The sequence below is a fragment of the Leucoraja erinacea genome, chromosome 10 (assembly GCF_028641065.1).
Source record: "Leucoraja erinacea ecotype New England chromosome 10, Leri_hhj_1, whole genome shotgun sequence".
Classification (NCBI taxonomy): Eukaryota; Metazoa; Chordata; class Chondrichthyes; order Rajiformes; family Rajidae; genus Leucoraja; species Leucoraja erinaceus.
In genome coordinates this window covers 19,841,244-19,860,003 of record NC_073386.1, presented here as the reverse complement: position 1 = coordinate 19,860,003, position 18,760 = coordinate 19,841,244, and the positions used below count along the sequence as shown (strand labels likewise).

The window sequence follows — 18,760 nt, the reverse complement described above, 5'->3', positions numbered from 1 at the left end:
TACACTTTCTGAGTCAAAACAAAGATTAACCATTAATGAAGGTTATTTCCAGGAATAATTTCCTTACTTAAGATATTCAGTCAATATTTTCTTTTGCAACAATTTTGTTAAATTAAAAGGTCGTCCATATTATTTTTATAATGCTATGAAATAAATGTAGTAGGATTCATTTCTTGGAGGCACAAGAAACGCCCAATGCTGCAATTTTGAGCAAAACGCAAAGTGCCAGTGCTACGCATTTCGGGTCAGGCCCTTCTTTAGACTCGCAAAATAATTTTAGGAACATCCTTGCATCAGTTATGCGTATTGATGCTGCTGCTAACAATGTGGGGAGTGGATTCTGACTAATAATGCACACATGTTACCTTTATGCTTTGCATATTGCTATAATGGTAGTGCTGGCACTGCAACACTGTAAGGTTACACTGGTGAAGTAGTGGTTAATTCAGAGATAATGTTACAATGGTTTATAGCCTTCCTTAAGAATTAATCTTCAATTGCGCAGTTAACTATTGCAAGCCAGTTATTCTTTGATTTGCAATTTCTTCCTCTTGTTTTCACCTGCCTCGGTGTGCTTTTGCTTTCCCATTCTGTTTGGTAAGCCGAAAAGCCAAGATACCGAATGGACATGACGCCGAAAGGATACGAAGTCGAACGGACAAGACGCAGAATGGACATGACGTCGAAAAGCTGCCGAACGGACATGACGTCTCCGGGGACCTTGTTAGCGATTGGTCCAGATCCCCGTGTCCATCACATCACTGGCCAGGGGGAGACAGGAGGGTGGGGGGGGGGGAGCTTGAGCTTGCTTTTGTAAAATGGTGGCAGTGACTCCAAGCTGCTGCGATTGCCACAGAGGCTTTTCGATGGCATGTTTGTTCCCTGTCGAACGCCCATGAATCCTAAATGATAAATAGGTGTAATAATAATAATAATTTTTTTTATTTATGGGCGCCTTTCAAGAGTCTCAAGGACACTGAAACACTTTAAAAAATCTATATTTGCTGCAAGAATACACAAAAACAATGATTATTTAACTATTTGAAAATGTAACAAGGTACAACAATTTACCTAGTTGAAAATGTACCAAGGTACAACAATTTAACTATTTATGAACATGACGTCGAAAAGCCTCTGTGGCAATCGCAGCAACATGGAGTCACTGCTACCATTTTACAAACACAAGCTCAAGCTCCCCCCACCCTCCCATCTCACACCCAGCCAGTGATGTGATGGACGTGGGTGTCTGGACCAATCACTGACAAGATCTCGGACAAATCCGGAGCCCGGAGGCGCCGTGTCCGTACGGCGGCTTTTCAACATCATGTCCGTTCTGCGTTTGCCCTTTTGGCGTGGTGTCCATTCGGCTTCGTATCCTTTTGGCGTGGTGTCCATTCAGGTTCGTATTCTTTCGGCGTGGTGTGCGTTCAGTACCTTGGCTTTTCGGCGTGATGTTCTTTCGGCGTCTTGGCTTCCATTTCTTGGCTTCGGCTTCTCGTCCTTCGATGTCCTGTCCGCACACGGTCATATATACATGCCCTATATTTTTGGTACTTACTTACTTATTGATTCTGTTCCTTTTTTCCACTTACCTTGTTCTGTTCTGCTGTGTGTAGAGAAAATATTGATTTTTTTACATGCAGTGAGCCCCAAGTTATGCTGTTTTCCTTGAAAACCCTTTATATGACAGTTTTCCATAAAGCAACCATACTTCCTGTTGAATCCCACATTATAGGTAGAATTGTGTTCTGAGGGTATATTTTTCTCTCAATATTAATGTTGAGTATCGCAGCTGCTAGTTCACAGAGAAGAGGCCAATAATATATTTGTTTTGGAATCTGACAAGTCAATCTATTTAAGTAGTCAACAGCTGTGGTTTGGAAACACATGCAACTGCAGATGCTTATAAAATTCCAGCTTTCAGTCTGTTTTGAGGTATACACTTTATGAAATGCACATCAGCTGCTAATAAGATAGTTCAATGATATCACTCACCAATGAATAACAGTGGTCAAAATAAGACACAAAGACATGAAGTAACTCAATGGGACAGGCAACATCTCAGGAGAACATGGATAGGTAATGTTTCAGGTTGGGACCCTTCCCCAGACCTGAAGAAGAGTCCTGATCCACAATGACGCCCATCTATGTTCTCCAGAGATGCTGCATGACCCGCTGAGTTACTCCAGCACATCTTTCTTTGTAAACTAACAACTGCAGATCTACCATAACAGTTGTCATTTAGGTTTACAACTGGCACTAAATTTGCTAGCCCTGTTTCAGACATCTTGATGGTAAATAAGATAGAATACTCCTGAAAAGAAACCCAGCGAGAGAGCCAAATGAAGCTACCTTGCTGAAAAAAAGCCATGTTGCCCTTGCAAGTGTATAAAGCAATGCAATGCGAACAAAATCAAGATGGGCACAATTTGTTGTCCCCACATAAATTCAGCAAACGCAAACTTTGTCCTGCACCTTGGATTTTTGGATCGTGATTCGTGAATTCAGTAAAGGCAACTTTCCATAACATGAATGGCAAAAACGCAGAGGAATCATTCCCCACCCACCTCCCTAATCCCCTCTCTTTGCCTCAGACCAGAACTATTGTACTTGGTCAGAATACTTTCAAATTTTACTACTTAGTAAATATGTGCTATGTTCTTATATTTGCGTATTCCCTTTACTCAAGACCTATGTGATATCCCCTTACATGCAGAAATGTTCTTTGCTTAAATAATTTAAATTACTTTCCCTCATCACTGTCAAAACAAATAAATGTCTCCTAAATTTGAGGCCGCTGCTGATGTCATCTCATTTTATTCGCCTTCTTGTTCTAGTCTCATCCAGTATTCTCTCATATAATGTTCTCATATCAAAGCCATGAAGAATCTTCAAAATCAATTAATACTCCCTTCAAATCTTCCGAACCTGCTCAATCTTGTCTAAGATTTGCATCTCCTAATTTAGTTAGCATCATAATAAATCTCTTCTGTAGTGCATAAGGAGCTACAATGGCACAGACTAGATGGGTCGATGGGCCTATTTGCACGTTGTATCTTTCAATCGAGTCATTCTGGTTTTAAACAGCTCATTTCACTCTTTTGTTACAAATACAATTTCCTAAATTTGGATTAGAGATAAAACAGAGCCTGGAATAGTTGTTATCTCAAAGGAGAAGTCAAATTTCCATCACATAATGTTGAAATAAGTATTAAGCAATTGACACTCCAAGCCCACAGTTTTTTTTTATCTAACTGGGACTAAGTAACTCCATATTTCTCCCACCAAAAGCAGCCACATCACATTTTGTTGTATTGAATTTCATTTGCAATACACGTTACAGGCCTATTTAGATCCTCCCATATCTTGGCTCAGTTATTTGTGAGACCAAACCTGTTCCATAAAAAGTGAACAACTGGAATCTCAGTATAGATTCCCCATCGATCACTCCTAGCATTTTGGCAGTCCAAATGGTTTCACTTAACATTTGTCGCCAGTTTTCTGTGCCATGGCCATCATTTGAGTTTACTCTGATACGTGATAACATGGCTGAGAAATTCAATTGCAAAATGCTCTTACCTTCATTTTTGCCCAACCAAAAAATGAATTTTTACGAGTAGAACAGGATTTGTTTATGTATTATAACACGGAGGAGACCATTTCTGGTTCCATACTGATTCACAACAGAGCAATCCCTTCCCCTTATTTCAGCCCGCACCATCTGTTGGGGTCAGGCCACACTGGGAGACAAAGTCATAGGCCACCAAAGCAAGATCAACATTCAAAGCCCCAACTCACTCACTGAGTTTATAAGGATGAGGGGACCCTATTGCAACTTACCAAACAGTGAAAGGCCTGGATAGAGTGAATGTGGACAGGAAGTTTCCACTAGTGGGAGAGTCTAGGATCAGAGGTCATAACCTCAGAATAAAAGGATGTTCCTTCAGGAAGGAGATGAGGAGGAATCTCTTTAGTCAGATGGTGGTGAATCTGTAGAATACATTGCCACAGTAGGCTGTGGAAACCAAGTCAATGCATATTTTTAAGGCAGAGATAGATAGATTATTGATTAGTACGTGTGTCAGGGGTTATGGGGAGAAGGCAGGAGAATGGGGTTAAGAGCAAAAGATGGATCAGCCATGATTGAATGGTGGAGTAGGCTTGATGGGCCGAATGGCCTAATCCTGCTCCTGTCACTTATGAACTGATGAACAGGGTTCTGACCGCGAATGGCAATGTAGCTGCCAGTCTAGCAAGTGGACGTCACCTGCAAAACCGCAGACCAGGTTTTAACACTAGTTTATGACCACGATAAATTGTAACAAAGATGTGCCTATTTTGTGCACAGTATTTTAATCTTTGGAACGTCCATCATGGTGATAGCATTGTAAGCAACACCCATTCTTGCAACACATATGCTTAAAATGAGTTTCTGGAACAAATCTTTTAAAGATTACTGTTCGCTAATCATGTTGCTCTATTTCTGTTTCCGTTAAATGTTTACATATTAGTTCCTAATATTTCTCCATAAACTCTTCAAAGCTGTAACCATCTAGAACTTAAAATGTATTTCCTTACTTTGCTTAATATCCTTCATCATATTTTCTATTAATATTAATAATCAAAATACTGTTTCACTTGACTTTTCCTCCTAGGCAGCTTTTCAATTAAACTGAGACTAAGTATTTTGTCCACTTCATTGCCATTTCAGTATTCTGAATATTATCTTGGTCAATCTTTCATAGCCATATTCTTATCTTCCGTTTCTGATACCTAAATTTTTGATTTCTGCTTTGCCATTCTAATTATTTTTCTTAAACTCATCATGATTTTGGTTTTAAATTGAAAGCAGAATATGCTCGAAATACTCAACAAGTCAGGCCACATTTGTTACAAGAAATAGTTTCAGTGTTTCAGGTTGAAGACTCATCAAGGTCAGAATTTTCATGTTTTATTAAAGATTTCTACCATCTGCAATTTATTTTTTGATTTTCGCTTACTGGATGATCTCTTCCCTTATTCATTTGTTTGTCTAGTTGAGTGCGTTTTTACTGTTACGTTCAATTTTATCCTTTGCAAGGAGTCCCATTTACCATTGGTTATTTTTGTTAATGGGCTGTAATTCTTCTCAACATGTTGACCTCTGCACTTCCACCGAGGCTCCACCTCAGCTAACATTAGATCTGGTTGAACTTCCTCAGCTCCAACTTCATTCCCTCGTGTTCAATGTATTTTATTGTATAATAATAATAATAATAATAATAATACATTTTATTTATGGGCGCCTTTCAAGAGTCTCAAGGACACCTTACAAAAATTTAGCAGGTAGAAGAAAAACATGTAAGGGGAATGAAATAAATAGTAGAGACATGACTAGTACACAAAGTGGAGATTGTATATGTTTGCATGACCTTTTTCATCCCCACTTCCATTTTATTATTGGGTGATCTCCAGTGTAATTACAATAGTACAATTGATCCCACAAAATCACTTCTTCCAATTTATTTACAGTGTGATTTTAACTCTTTGTTAGTTGTCTCCATCTTGCTACAGCCATTATGTCTGATTGACATAGCTTTTCTTTCTCCATTCCAACATTGGTTAACAATTTTTTCTCTGTAGTTTTTAAACACCATATCTTTACAATTAAATACTACTTGCATTCCCATGAGACACGAAAGTAAAAATGAATGAAATAAGTGCTGAAAACAATGCTTGCAGGTCCTGTATTACTAGGTGCAGGGAAAAAAACCCAATGTTCTGGAGGAACTCAGTGATTCAGGGAGCATCTGCAGAAGGAGATAGACAGATGACAGTTTTGGTTGTGTTCCTTGTTCAAACTGAAGAGGAAGCTGGTGTCGGTCCATGTCCATTCGGAGCTTTGAATTGTAGCAACGGCACTGAGTTTGCCCAATACTAATTCCTACTGATTAGGGTAATTGGATTTTAATTACTGTCTAATTATAAGCTAAATAGGGATTAACAAAATAAATAGCCAGGATAATAGATACCTGGCAGCGGTTGCTAGGCAATCATTTTGCATGTATGTTAAATTGTAAATTACTAGTTGTGTGAGTAAAGTTATAAATTGAAATCTAAGTCTGATGTCAGGTTACTGGCCAGATTACCTTCTGCAATAGCTGTTGCTTTGTGCTGCACTTCTGGCAGCAAAGGGTGGCCTGGCCCTGACCAGAATCGGGACACCAAGTCCACATGGATGTCAGTGCTGAGGTAAGAGTGGATGCAGGCCATTCCTGCCAAGTGCTAAAGATTGCATGTCGGGTTCAGATTAATTCACAAAATGGGTTACCCCCCATGGTGTGTGTAAGTAAGGATATATTTTAGTTTAGTTAGAGATACAGCGCGAAAACAGACCCTTCCGCCCACCGAGTCCGTGCCGACTAGTGATCCCCACACACTAACACTATCCTATACAATATGGATAGTTTACAATTTTCTAAGCCAAAGCCAATTAACCTACAAACCTTTTGGAATATGGGAGGAAACCGAAGCACCCAGGGAAAACCCACACAGTCACGGGGAGAACGTACAAACTCCTAAAGGGTCTGTTCCACTTGCCGATATTTTCGGCGACTGCTGACATCATTGACTGACGTATCAGTTCACCGAAAAAGTCGTGGTGTGACGCGGCGTGATGACGTATTGATGCGCGGTGTCTCAAGTGTCGCAACATTTTATTTGTTGCCGCTGGATTTTGAAATGTTCAAAATCTTTCCAACTAATGCAGACTGCACTACAATCTTTGCACCACTCTGCTGTTTTACATTCTTCTTTGTATTTATTATTGTATCCATCATTATCATATAAACTGTCTACTGTATGAGCTAAACACAAATAATTTAATTGCACACTGGTGGATATGCAACTAATGTGCAAAAAGGAACTGTAGATGCTGGTTTAAACCGAATATAGACACATAAAGCTGGAGCAACTCAGTGGGGCAGACAACATCACTGAGTGATGTTTCGGGTCAAGACTTTTCTTCAGACTAGGGTGAAGAAGGGTCTCGACCTGAAACACTACCTATTCCTTCTCTCCAGAGTTGCTGCCTGTCCCGCTGAGTTACTCTGACTGTTACAAAATTTTGAGATTTAAAAAATCAAGTCTGCAATTTATCCCATCAGATAAAGCATAACAATAAGTTTAATTTGACACCTAATTCACTTTCATATCTCAAGTAATAAAAAAGTTATGGCCATTTTCATACTCGGAAATTAGCATCTAGTTCCCTATTGATTTTCTATGGCCATAACAAAAAAGCTGTGATCATGGACAGTCAAAAGCCCATAACCTTCTTAAAAATTAAGAGAACTGAATGAAATTTTCAGTTATCATAGATTGAACCATTCTGAAACAAATATAAAATAATCTTACTTGGATGACCTGGAATTAAAGCATATAATTAGTTAGTTACCCAATTGTAGCTAATTTCAAACTTCAATTACTAGATCTAAACTTCTATCCATTTCTTAATAAATGATTAACAATTTTAAATAGCCTAAGTGTCCAAATAATATTCACAAATAATTCACAATAAAACATGATTTTTAAATCTCATTTACATCAATTTATAGGCCAAATGGAAGGAATTTAGTGTCCAATTGCTGTAAATTAAAGTCCATTTAAATCAGCTTTCTAGTGGGATCCTGTGAACGTGCTGGTTTAGAACGTTCACATTGCAGTGGATTTGTGCCCTCAAATGCCCAGAAAAATACTGCGGGATATAAAGAGCCCAAAATGAGCTACTCGCTATAGTAAACTTTATATACAGGGTTCTTAAGAAGCCCCTTTTAATGTAAAAATAAGGTACATACCTTTAATTGTTTGCTTTATAAAACCCTGGGGCTGCGAGAGGTCGCGGGTTTAGAGAGTGATTTTTAAACTATACAAGGCCATAAAAACTAATAATACCTTTTGCGACGGGGTCTTTCAGCGATTTTCCGTTAATGATTTACTAGGCTGAACATTTTCGATTGCAACAGCCTAGTAAAAATCGCGTTTTAAACCCGCCCCCTCTAAACAGCGCCAAAATCGCGCACACGGGGTGGGGCAGATACTCAGCCACGATTCAGGTAGGTTTTGTAACATACCTACTTTTGGTGTCCATCTTTGGTTTAATATAATTTAATCTTTCCCATAGAATCTCTGTATTCTGACTTCCAAAAAAACTATTGACTTCAGTTTTGAATATCTTCAACAATTGACTTGTGTAGTCCTGATGTTGTGTCTCGACCCAAATTATTGACTATCCTTTCCCGTGCAGATGCTACATGATGCGCTGACTTCCTCCAGCAATTTGTTTTTTGCTCTGGATTCCAGCATCTCCATTTTCTTCTCTCCAAATCTGTGTTGTCCTCTGGCCAGAAAGATTATCAACCTCCCCAGCCCCGGTCTAACTTTGAATCTGTCATTGAAAGTGAAGTGAACACTATACTCCATTTAACAGCATACCACAGAATCCTGTATCATTGTGAATTCCAGATAAGCAGTAAATGATCTTCCAAAGCAAGAAGATACCAGAGCACCAACTGCTGAAGTAATTCAAATATTGATCTCTTCCACTCTTCCCCCTCACCCTCCCTCCTCCCCCTCACCCTCCCTCTTCCCCCTCACCCTCTTCCCCCTCACCCTCCCTCTTCCCCCTCACCCTCCCTCTTCCCCCTCACCCCCCCTCCCCCTCCCCCTCCCTCTTCCCCTCACCCTCCCTCCTCTTTATCGTGTGGCCAAATAAATTGGAAAATTATAACAGTAAATACCCTCTGCTAATGTCCCCCTCCTGACTTACCTATCTATAAATCAAGTCACTTTTAAGGTAGCACATTGCCTAAAAGATTGGACCCATTTGCACGTTAAGAACTACAGCATCAAATGAAGAAGGTTCTCGACCCGAAAACGTTGCCTATTTCCTTAGCTCCATAGATGCTGCCTCACCCGCTGAGTTTCTCCAGCATTTTTGTCTACCATCAAATGAAATTACATTGATTTAATTCACTTTTCTTTATGTGAAGGTGGGTCAAATCCAGTATTTTTGCCAATGTACTATCTTGTATTGAACCCAAACCAATGCAAACCTTGTAATTTATTTTAAATGCTGTTCCCCATTATTAATGGAGACGCAAGTGACTGCAGATGCCAGAATCTAGAGTAAGGTACAAGCTCAGGAGGTATCTGTAGAAGCAGACCGATGATGGACGTTTTAGGTCGAAACCTTGAATGCCAACCAATTCTCTGTCTCCACAGATGCTGCCTGACCTGGTGAGTTCCTCCGGCAATTTGTTTAATGCCCCGTAATTAATGCTCTGAGTTCCAGAGATGATCACAAAAGGTTTTTGTGTGGTCCTGTTTTATCATCACTGACCAGCAGTAAAAATAGAACCAGTACGAGGCTTCCTGCTTCCTGCGGTGAGTTTGGCAGGATCTCCCTGCAGGAGCAGTGAGTTACAGGCTCTGTATTCAGGCAGAGAGATGACAACAAGTGTTTCAAAGAATACTTCTGGCGAGTCTCTGTCCCGAGCAACAAAAAAATTAGTACAACTTTGGGACAGAGGAGGCTTCCTACATTGAGCTTGAGACAGGAGGGCAAATAATTGCACGGAAGTGGCAAAGGGGTTGAAAGAACTATTGCATTAAACGAGGTGGACTTAATTCTCACATTAATCAACCTTGATCAGAGGATCCTTTTTTTTTGCAGGGGTCTGTTGAGAGAAAAGTTGCAAAAGAGACAAAAATTCTGACTGTGGATTTATATAATATATATAAATCTGAATCATAACTAGCTATCCGGAGAAGGATGTGAAAACTTGAGTACAGTAGGTTGAATGTGAATGCAGTCCCTTTTATAAGAGTTGTCTTGTATTGAGCTAACCCCGGTACTGAGAAAAACCTTCACTGACCAAGGGGGAGTTTGTGTCAGCATCAAAGCAGCATTGTTCAAGGCTCCAGGGGTGATGGTGTGAGGTGCTTAGGAATGGCATTTATCAAGAAAGTGCATTGTCCCCCCGCTTCTCTTTTTGTGATTACTCAGGGAGTCCCTGACGACTATATGTGGCTTCCTCCATGTGATACAGGCCCTACCTTCTTAAAAGTCTGTCAGCGTGCATTTTGGAAACTTTATTTTTAAGAAAAAGCACTTCAGCCTGAGTAGGCGAAGAGTGGGAGAGTCAGAGAGACGCAGAGAGAGAAAGCATTTTTGGGTGGTGGAGTGTGTGTAAGTAAGTGCAGTTACTGGGGAGAGTCTCTCCCCCTATTTCCAGCACATAAATATTCCGTTGCTTTTTTTGTGAATTTGACACGCGGATGATCCAGCAACACTTGTAAGGAGCAAAGCAAATCAATAATCAATATGGCAAATTGTCCGATTGGGATTTATGTCAAGAGCCGTGTTGAGTGATTCTGTGCTTTTTATCCGCGGAGACGAACCGCTGTTATTTTGGTAAACAACCAAAAACCTTTTACCTATCCCCTGGCAAGATTTTTGCCCTCCAAGACAAAAAAAGGTAAAGGCTCTTCGCTAAATTCTTCGCTAGGAATGAGGCTGTTTGCGGTAGGTGAAAAATATTCAAAACCATTATTATTATGCTCGTGAGCAAGAACTGCTTTTTTAATCAGACAAAAAGGCCTTTGCAACAGAATTTAATTTGTTTGATTTGAAAATTGTAAATTTTAGTTTTCAATGGCAAGGATTTGATAACAAAACTTCTGATGGTTAGCATAATTGCAATAACATGAAGTAGAATATCAAGTAAAAAACTGTGATTTTTGACTTTCAATACAGAATTTTTCTTCGTAAACATTTATATTCGTCAGTACAATCTGATTACTTGATCTTCAGAGTTAGTTGAGCAATTCTTACGCCATGCAGTTTAATGACACTGGATGTGTCACAATAATAGCAAAGGAATTTTCAGAAGGCAGTATGCACAGCGTGAAGTAATGAGAATGTGATACTTATCACAAACTTGTTTATTTGAAAACCCTGGAGTGCCTGGGGACTATTTTTCTTCAATAGCATCCAAAGTTACGCTGGTTCAATTCTGAGCTCAGTGCTGTTTGTGTGGAGTTTACATATTTTCTGTGTGTCAACTTTAACATTTTCTAGGTGTTTTGATTTCTTCACATAACCCGAAGATGTGCAAATTGATAATTTAATTGGCAAATTACCCCTGCTGTAAATTAGAATCTGAGTAGAGCTAATAGGAAAGAGGGGAGATTAAAATGATAACATAATTAATCTAAATGGGTACTTGATGGTTAGTGTAGACTTGGGTGAATCAAAGGGTATATTTTATTGATGTATGACTCTTTGACTAAGAGTGAAATTTACTTTATTTGACAAGTACAATTTGGGGGTGGTGGTGTGTGGGGGGGGGGGGGGGGGTTATGACAGAGTGGAGGCAGAGAGGATATTTTCTCCTGTGGAAGGTTCTAGAACAAAGTGTCACTGTTGAGAAATCAGGGCCACCCATTTCAGATAAAGACGAGGTGATTTGTTTTTTTCCCTCGCGAGGTTGTAAGTCTATGGAGCTCTGTTGCTGAATGGACAGCGGAAGGAGTCTTTGAATATTTTTAGAGCGGAGTTGGACAGATACTTAATAAGCAAGATGGGTCAGGTGGAAGGTTATATGGGATAGATGGAAATGACAGAGTTTAAATTATAGGCGCAAGAGCCATGGTGGAGCAAACATGAAGCATGAATCACTTGCTCCTGTTCCAAGGGATCATGTCAATCTGTACATCATATTGGAGGTGAATGTTCTTCAAGGCGCAGTCGAATTATGGTAAGATTTTTTCAGATTCAGATTCAGATTCAAACTTTATTGTCATTGTGCAGTGTACAGTACAGAGACAACGAAATGCAGTTAGCATCTCCCTTGAAGAGCAACATAGAATATGTCATTGTCTTCAAAAGCATCTTGTAATAAAGGCCTTCTTAATCGTTGGCTTTATCTTCATGAGATGCAAAAAAAAAAAACAGGATTTTATATATATATTTATATCTGTATTTGTATGTATAAAACAAAGAATAATAGTGCAAAGACAAATACTATGCCCAAAAGTCTATGTAATTTTTGGCTTATTTAGATGTTGTAGTGTTTAATAGTCTGATAGTTACTGAAGAAGCTGCTCCTGAAGCTGGATATTACAGTTAACATAGAAAATAGGTGCAGGAGTAGGCCCTTTGAGCCAGCACCATTCAATTTGATCATGGTTGATCATCCAAAATCAGTACCCCGTTCTTGCTTTTTACCCGTATCCCTTTATTCCGTTAACCCTATGAGCCAAATCTAATTCTCTCTTGAAAACATTCACTGAATTGGCCTCCTCTATGGTGGAGAATTCCACAGATTCACAACTCTCTGGATGAAAAAGTTGTTCCTCCTCTCAGCCCTAAATGGCCTTGACCCCTGGTTCTGGACTCCCCCAGCATCGGGAACATATTTCCTGCATCAACCCTTTTCCAATCCCTTAAAAATTCTATATGTTTCTAAAAGATATCCTCTCATCCTTCTAAATTCCAGTGAGAAGTTTTCAGACTCCTAAACCTTTTTTCCAACGGCACAAGTAATTTGAGAGCATGGGGCAGGTGCTGTGGGCCTCTGATGATGCTGGCTGCCTTTTTGAGACAGCTACTCCTGTAGATCCCTTCAAATGGTGGGCAGGTCAGCACCAGTGATGGACTGGACAGTGTTCACCACTTTTTGTAATGTTCTTCATTCCTGGGCTTTCGAGTTTCCGAGTCAGGTTGCGATGCAACCAGTCAATATGCTCTCTACTCTATACCTTTAGAGGTTCAAGAGAGTATTCATCGACGTACCAAGGATATCCAGATCCCTCTAAACAACAATACCTTTCAATGCCCCACCATTTAAGAAGACCCTGCTTTTTCGATTTTTCTGCCAAACCGGATGATTTCAGTTTTCTCCACATTATCTTACCCCTCATATGCTCAACCCTTCACCAAGCCTGTCTATGTTCCCCTGAAACCTGTCTGGATCTACTTCACGCCAGTGTTGTATCATAATACAACTTGTACATTGTATTTGATCCCTCAATCATGGTATAATATATATGGATTGCATTGGCTTGGGCCCCAGCACTTCCCCCTGTGGTACCCATCATTAAATCTTGCCAATCTGGAAAAAATAAATAAAATTATTATTCCCACTCTATTTACTGACACCTGTATATTATTTCCAATCTCAGGTGTTCCAACTGTTCCATCTATGCATAGCATTCTGCTACTGTTTGTAGACCAATAGACAACTGCCACCTAGGTTTTTTTTTTTGTTGCTCCTTGCGATGTCTCCACTCTGCTTAAATCAACTCTACTTCTTGATTTATATCACCTCAGAACCTTTCCCTTCACTCTTCACCCCTTTTATCCTATGAACTTATCATGAAAGCCAGTATTCCTTTGTTTACATTTTGTCCTTCTCTTCCAAAATTTCAATATCCTGGAATATCTCATTCCCAATCTAATTTACATTGCAAAAACATCTGTGACAGGCATTGGATCATTCTCATGTGCATTCATTTGGTCATGGGTTCATCTAATTACAAATGTGTGCAATCAGTAGAGCCTTCTAATCATTGTTCCTTCTAATAATTTTTCCCTAAATTGATCTAAATTGGATGTAGACCTTGTATCTGCATCTTCTATCCCTTTCTGACCAACCCTGGCTATCATTACCCAATTAAATACAATAAATCGTGTCGACAATGACTTTGTCTCATAACTTTATTAGTTGTGATTAGTTCAAACAGTTCAAAGATTCACTGTGTAAATCAACCAATTTCTTATCTTTTTAGTTTCACAACGTTTTAGTCACACAATTAACCATATAACAATTACAGCACGGAAACAGGCCATCTCGCCCCTACAAGTCCGTGCCGAACAATTATTTTCCCCTAGTCCCATCTACCTGCACTCAGACCATAACCCTCCATTCCTTTCCCATCCATATACCTATCCAATTTATTTTTAAATGATAAAATCGAACCTGCCTCCACCACTTCCACTGGAAGCTCATTCCACACAGCTACCACTCTCTGAGTAAAGAAGTTCCCCCTCATGTTACCCCTAAACTTATGTCCCTTAATTCTGAAGTCATGTCCTCTTGTTTGAATCTTCCCTACTCTCAATGGGAAAAGCTTGTCCACGTCAACTCTGTCTATCCCTCTCATCATTTTAAAGACCTCTATCAAGTCCCCCCTTAACCTTCTGCGCTCCAGAGAATAAAGACCTAACTTATTCAACCTTTCTATGTAATTTAGTTGCTGAAACCCAGGCAACATTCTAGTAAATCTCCTCTGCACTCTCTGTATTTTATTGACATCTTCCCTATAATTGGGCGACCAAAATTGTACACCATACTCCAGAATTGGTCTCACCAATGCCTTGTACAATTTTAACATTACATCCCAACTTCTATACTCATTCTTCTGTTTACTTGTATAACTGCTAAAACTCATGACTTGTATTTAGAAATTACACGCTCTAGATGAACCTGACTAAGGTTAGACTTGATGAGCTTTTCTTCAGAGACTAGTAACTTGGTTGGTAGAGTCAAAGCTGTCAGTTATCTTGTTATTTTGGCATTATTTATTTTGTTGCAGACTTCACTTGATTCTATAAGCACGCCAGACTCCTGGTTCCATCACTCCTATTATACTCACTGGAATCTAATTTCCCTTTAAACTTGAAAACTGTAAATTCAAGAAAAAAGTTGAATTAAAATAGTGTTGTAGTATTTTAATAGTAATATCCAATATCCCAGAAAATATGCCAGTCTGGCACGAACACAGTCCAGAATTTGACAATTTATTGAGATTTTACTGTACAATGGTTTCCTAAAAACTTTTCTGTCAAATAGTTTTGAACCTATTTTAGTAAAGAGTGCAAGATGACAAGGAATACATGAATATACGTTGACTCATTTTCTGTTGATTGTTGCAGCGCATACTTTGAATATGAATGAATGAATACGTTTATTAGCCAAGTAGTCACATACAAGGAATTTGCCTTGGTGCTCCGCCCACAATAGACACCATTGACATAGTAACAGTTAAGAATGATACATAAAACATTAATAATAAAACAAGACTATAATCAGTAATTAACGGATTGATTCAGAAGAAAACAAGCACTCATGTTTGTCTTGCCTATGTGGCAGCAATTTGTTGCAATTACATTTCATTTAAGATTTCAGTTAAGATTTCTATTTTCTGACTTTAAGTAGCTTTCTATAGCCGTTCAAATATTAAAACATATTCTATAACACGTCAATCCTATATTTTGCAGTTCTCTGCATGACTTGAGAGAAGGGAGTGAGATGGTATAGAGTAGCGAGGCAAAGTGTTATGCAAATAATTTCACCAACGCAGCAAGCATTTGTTGAATAAAGTCAGCTTCTCCCATTGTGTTTCCAATGTTTCTCCATTACAAATAAGTCTGAAGATAGCGGGCAGACTAATTCAAATCGAAGATTATCTAGAGAAAGGTAAAATATAATTTCCACATGTCCTCAATTAAATTAATCTAGTAGGGTATGCTTTCAAACAATCTAATTTGTAAGGTTAATCTGATGATTGCATTACATACTATTAAATTCTGGGATCATCTTTTTATGTATCAGCTCAATTATTTGATAAGGACATTGCCAGGCAACATATGAACTTGTCAAGCAATGTTGTGGCATTTGCGATGATTGAAAACTGCTTTATGTCCTGCTCCGTCAGCAACATTCTTGTAAAACCAACCGATTGGAACATCCATTCAGTTTAGAACAAGAAAATATATTTTTTAGTATCTAAATATTGATCCAATCTTGAAGCTGACTTGCTGCAGTGGAGTGATGTAACAGCTTCACTGTGGCGTGTTTGCCAATTCAGCTTTGCACCATTGTGGCTGAGACTTAACTGCTTCCTAAAAACAGCCTCGAAAGCTGTTCAATTGTTTGCTTCAATTGATTAATTAATGAAAGTTCACTTAGTTAGAGGACAGTCATGACTTTTTATTTAAGTATTGTGTGTTATATGAAGAACGATATAATGGGTGTGATCCAGTCTTACATATTTTGTAAATTCCTGCATAAGCTTGTATTTACCAAAAAATGTGCATTTATTCATCATATTGATTTTCATACATCAATGCAAAAGTTTAAAAAATATTTGGCATTCAAGCCTGCAATTGAGCAATGTAGCTAATGAGCGCTAATTTATTAGATACATTGTTGTTATATTCAGAGATAGGAAAGTGCAAGTCCAAAACTTGATCAAGGGATGCGGTCAGATTGTGTGTTAAATTACATGAACCTTGGAGGCGATTGTAGGATTTGTGATGCAGGATTGACCTGTGCTGTGCCTGTAATATCTAATATGGATATCGTGTTGCGAGGGACTGAAAATGGTTGCTGCATTCAGCCAGCAGACTCCTTAATTTTGCTGCATGTTTCATCATGGTGGGTTGTGCCAAGTTTCTGAGCACAAAGCACCACTGAAAGTGAGCATGCACAATGTTAAGTCTGACTAAAACCTCTTAAAGGGGTATTTCTGACACCTCTCTCCCCTTTCTTGATCTCTCTGTCTCCATCACAGTGGGCAGACTATACACTGGTGTCTACAACAAACCAACCATTATCTGGCCAACATTCCCTCCTACCCTGCCTCTTGCAAAGATGCTGTTCCCTTCTCTTAATATCTCCCATACACCTGCCAAACCAAACATAGACTCAGCTACCGTTTCTCGGAATACTTGCATTTTGTCCACCGAGGTCTACTGGATCTCCCAGTTGCGAATCATTTTAACTCCTCCCCATTCCCATTCGGACCTCTCTGCCCTGGGCCTCCTCCATTGCCAGAGTGAGGCCACGTGCAAATTGGAGGAACAGAGTCAAGAGTCAAGAGTCAATTTAATTGTCATTTGGACCCCTGGAGGTCCAAACGAAATGCCGTTTCTGCAGCCATACATTACACACAAATAGACCCCAGACACAACATAATTACATTTAACATAAACATCCATCACATAACTGTGATGGAAGGCCAAAAAAACTTATCTCTCCACTGCACTCTCTCCCCCCCGATGTCAAAGTCAAAGCCCCCGGCTGGCGATGGCGATTGTCCCGCGGCCATTGAAGCCACGCCGGGTGGTGCGAGGTCGCACACCGGGTCTTGGTGTTGGAGCCCCCGGTGTGCGCTCGCAAAGTCCCGCGGCCGTTCCAGCCGCGCGGGGCAGTGGTGTCAGGCCCCGCTCCAGGAGCTCTTCGACCCCGCAACACGGGCGGGAGAATTCGCCGTTGCAGGAGCCCCGAAAAGCGGTCTCCCTCCAGGGAGCCGCGGGCTCCCGGTTCCCGCCGTCCGCAGACCCGCAGTAGCAGCCTCCGACTCAGCAGCAGCAGCGGCATCAGCAGTAGCGGCATCGACAGCTCCTCATATTGCACTGGGGTAGCTAACAAAAAAGGGAAGGGTTCCAACCCAAAACATCATCTATCCATGTCTGCAGAGATGCTGTCTGATCCGCTGAGTGATCCCAGCACTCTGTGTCCTTTCCTCTGAAAGGGGTTGTGCGTGATAACTGCTGCAACCTACAGTGTTACAGCGGACATCTCGGGTGGAGGTAATTGTTCACTGAATACCTAACAGGTAGGGCCTGTATTTGAGTATGACTTGATTGTATTTATTTATAATACATCTGATCTGTTTTCACAGTACACAAAAGAAAGCTTTTCACTGTACCTCGGTACACCATAATAAACCTCAACCTGGGCTGAGACCTGTTGCCCTTCCTCCCTCATTTGCCAACTATTAACTCGTTCTGCTTCTCCCAATAGGGGTGCTATTACAAGGGAATTCCTTTCATTGCTCTCGTCTAGACGTAAATGGATCAAAGTGCTCACGTTTGCGAATATTCAACGTGAGCAGTTTTGCAATAACTCATTCAATTCCCTGTCACTACCTATCATTCTGCTGAGCTCGCTGAGAACCTCAACAATCCTAATGCACTTCAGGAATGCCCAAAACATTCGTAAAGTCACAGCAACAGCTGGTGAATATCAGCAAGCAACTCACCTGGAAGTAGTTGTCACTCCTTACAAATAGCAATGGTGCGGTGTTCTTGCTGGTGCCCAGTTTGTGTTCATCTGTGCATGATTAAGGCAGAGCAATAGCTGGAGTATTGACTTTTAAAATGGCACAACTGACATCAAGCTATTGTTGCCAACTAGTTGATGTTAAAACAGAGAAGACTGGTAATCAAACTCGTCTCAATAATCAAAGCTTTGCTTAAGAACAGGGTGAACTTTATATTTTAATGTAGTGGCTTTTTAGACCCTGCAAATTCAGATCAGTGTCAATTAATTGCCTTTTAATCATGGGAACATAAAACAGGCAGCTAACAGACATTGAATTCCAGCTAGCATGTCCGTTAGTCTTTAATTAGTACATTACTGCACGACTTTAAAATTTTGTATAAAATCTTCCCCATTTCATGTACAATGGGATTTACATTTAAGGTCTGAAGAATCTGACATAATCACTTAGTGGGCCACTTGGGGATGTAATAGAATAAAAGCCATTCTAATGTAAAAATGTCATATCTCTACTTGCACCTTTTCCACGTGCACCTTCAGCCTTAGTTACTATCTTCATCCATCTCTCCCCCGTCTGACTCATCTGCTGATCAAATTTTCTTCCCCTGAATTTACCTATCACTCATGAGTTTGTGTCCCTCTTCTACTCA

At 39.9% G+C, this 18,760-nt stretch overlaps 1 protein-coding gene across 2 annotated transcripts in view; it reads left to right on the top strand.

Annotated features, from left to right (window-relative positions):
• slc6a9 (solute carrier family 6 member 9) overlaps positions 1-18,760 on the top strand; it is a 236,417-nt gene that overhangs the window by 122,037 nt on the left and 95,620 nt on the right. The window contains exon 1 of one of the 2 annotated variants that reach the window (XM_055641644.1): positions 10,066-10,228. The exons of the other annotated variant lie outside the window; for it this stretch is intronic. The gene's annotated coding sequence lies outside the window, so the exon portion shown is untranslated. Of the gene's footprint in view, positions 1-10,065; positions 10,229-18,760 lie in introns of those variants that run through there. 2 annotated transcript variants of the gene reach the window in all.